This window comes from Coptis chinensis, chromosome 7 (assembly GCF_015680905.1).
Source record: "Coptis chinensis isolate HL-2020 chromosome 7, ASM1568090v1, whole genome shotgun sequence".
NCBI classification, from domain to species: Eukaryota; Viridiplantae; Streptophyta; class Magnoliopsida; order Ranunculales; family Ranunculaceae; genus Coptis; species Coptis chinensis.
This window is the reverse complement of record NC_141462.1, coordinates 20,630,293-20,633,256: the sequence shown is the minus strand read 5'-3', so window position 1 is coordinate 20,633,256 and position 2,964 is coordinate 20,630,293. Positions and strand designations below refer to the sequence as shown.

Sequence of the window (2,964 nt, the reverse complement as noted above, 5' to 3'; positions counted from 1 at the left end):
GAACATCTCTACAAAAATTCAACTCGTTTAAGAGTCGTCGACATACTATTCTAACATACCATCTTGACATACCCAGCCAACTCTTAGATCAAACAAAATCGATCTGACATCCAGATCTACTTCTAAAAAACCAAACAAATAATTAAAAAAAATAAGGGCAAAAATGACATTTCATATTTTTCACAAAAATAATTGTCTTGGCTTTTCACATTCTTCTTCTTCCACGTTTCTTTTTTCCACTAAGAGCAAGACACAAAGAGTTCGCTCTAGTTCTCTACTTCTCTCTCACTTGAACTGTGCGCAAAGAACCTAATTTAAGGTTTTTTTTTTAACTTTTGCTTGGTATTCATTTTTTTTTCGATGATTATAACAAGCAAAGTTTAATCTTGAACATGATGACCATATTATATTTCTAGAATATGTGATAACTTCATGAAAGATGGATTATACTAGTGTACAAAAGTATACTTTGTGATTTCGAGATCCCAAAATTTTGATAGCAAAAGCTCTGTAAAAGAGTAAAAACAAAACATGGGGCTGACTTGCACGAAGCTTTTTAGCCGGCTCTTTGCAAAGAAAGAGATGCGTATTCTGATAGTTGGTTTTGATGTTGCTGGTAAGACCACCATCCTGTACAAGCTCAAGCTTGGAGAGATTGTGACTACAATTCCAACCATTGGATTTAATGTGGAGACTGTGGAATACAAGAACATCAACTTCACGGTTTGGGATGTTGGGGTCAGGACAAAATCCGTCCATTGTGGAGGCACTACTTCCAAAACACGCAGGGTCTCATATTTGTGGTGGATAGCAATGATAAAGACAGAGTTGTTAAGGCAAGGGATGAGTTGCATAGAATGTTGAATGAGGATGAGTTGCGAGATGCAGTGTTGCTTGTCTTTGCAAGCAAACAAGATCTTCCAAATGCAATGAATGCTGCCGAGATTACTGATAAGCTTGGACTTCACTCTCTCCGTCAACACCACTGGTACATCCGTACATACAGAGTACATGTGCAACCTCTGGAGAAGGTCTTTATGAGGGTCTGGATTGGCTATCAAACAATATTGCAAACAGGGCTTGAGACAAGCGGTAGAACTTGTTAGGATGGTCTGGGGTGGGTTTCTGTTGCAGCTTTTCTAGATTTTTTTTTTTCTGTTCATTTTTTTCATGTTTTAAATGTATGACGTTTTGGTGATGATATATTTTAATAGGGGATTATTTGATTGGAAAAAAATATATACTTTGTGCGCTTGCCTCATCCAAAACATCATTAGTGTTTCTTCCTGTTTCCAAAAGCCCATCAAAGAAATCACATGATATTCTTCTTTGGCTCATAAGAGCTTTCTGAATATTCGTCTTTGGCTCATAACCAGTTTCACAAAGTAGCGCCACTCATAGCCATAGCTGCCGAAAATATTTGTCAGGACTCAAGAGAGGGCACTGATATTTTCTGGTTGTCACTATACTTGCAGGCTATTTGTGAAAAAGAAGAAGAAACGTGGAAGAAGAAGAATGTGAAAAGCCATGACAGTTATTTTTGTGAAAAATATGAAATGTCATTTTTGCCCTTATTGTTTAAAATTATTTGTTTGGTTTTTTAGAAATAGATCTGGACGTCAAATTTTGTTTGATCTAAGGGTTGGCTGGGTATGTCAAGATAGTATGTTAGAATAGTATGTCGACGTAGCCGCCCCGATATATATATATATATATATATATATATATATATATATATATATATATATATATCCCTAAAAGGGACCTTAAATAAGTACCAAATCTAAAACACCCACAACTTCACCTACAAAATGATTTAAACCCTAATCTTTTGTGCATATGATCTGCTAACTATAAAGAACATCTCTACAAAAATTCAACTCGTTTGGCAATTTTTAACACCGGCAAAAGATGAATGCAAAAACTAGACATTTCTAGACTTTATATATTTATATATATATATATATATATATATATATATATATTTATATATATATATTCAAAAGTGGAAAACAATTTTATCTAAGTTAGAGGATATCAAACGAGTTGAATTTTTGTAGAGATGTTCTTTATGGTTAGTAGATCATATGCACAAAAGATTAGGGTTTAAATCATTTTGTAGGTGAAGTTGTGGGTGTTTTAGATTTGGTACTTATTTAAGGTCCTTTTAGGAGTCGGGCTGTATATATATATATATATATATATATATATATATATATATATATATATATATATATATATATATATATATATATATAGAACTTGTTAGGATGGTCTGGGGTTTCTGTTGCAGCTTTTCTAGATTTTTTTTTTTTTTTTTTTCTGTTCATTTTTTTCTTGTTTTAAATGTATGACATTTTGGTGATGATATATTTTAATAGGGGATTATTTTATTGGAAAAAAATATATACTTTGTGCGCTTGCCTCATCCAAAACATCATTAGTGTTTCTTCCTGTTTCCAAAAGCCCATCAAAGAAATCACATGATATTCTTCTTTGGCTCATAAGAGCTTTCTGAATATTCGTCTTTGGCTCATAACCAGTTTCACAAAGTAAGCCACTCATAGCCATAGTTGTCGAAAATATTTGTCGGGGACTCAAGAGAGGCAATCGATATTTTCTGGTTGTCACTATACTTGCAAGCTATTTGTGAAAAAAGAAGAAACGTGGAAGAAGAAGAATGTGAAAAGCCACGACAGTTATTTTTGTGAAAAATATGAAATGTCATTTCTGCCCTTATTTTTTAAAATTATTTGTATGGTTTTTTAGAAATAGATCTGGACGTCAAATTTTGTTTGATCTAAGGGTTGGCTAGGTATGTCAAGATAGTATGTTAGAATAGTATGTCAACGTAGCCGCCCCGATATATATATATATATATAAAACATCACCTAGAAAATGATTCAACTCTAATTTTTTGTGGGTATTACCTACATACCAAGAAGATCATCTCCACAAAAATTG

The 2,964-nt window shown here is 33.1% G+C and overlaps 1 pseudogene; it reads left to right on the top strand.

Annotated features, from left to right (window-relative positions):
* The first annotated feature begins 258 nt into the window (after positions 1-258).
* Positions 259-1,229, top strand: LOC147486543 (ADP-ribosylation factor 2 pseudogene; annotated as a pseudogene).
* Positions 1,230-2,964: the final 1,735 nt, after the last annotated feature.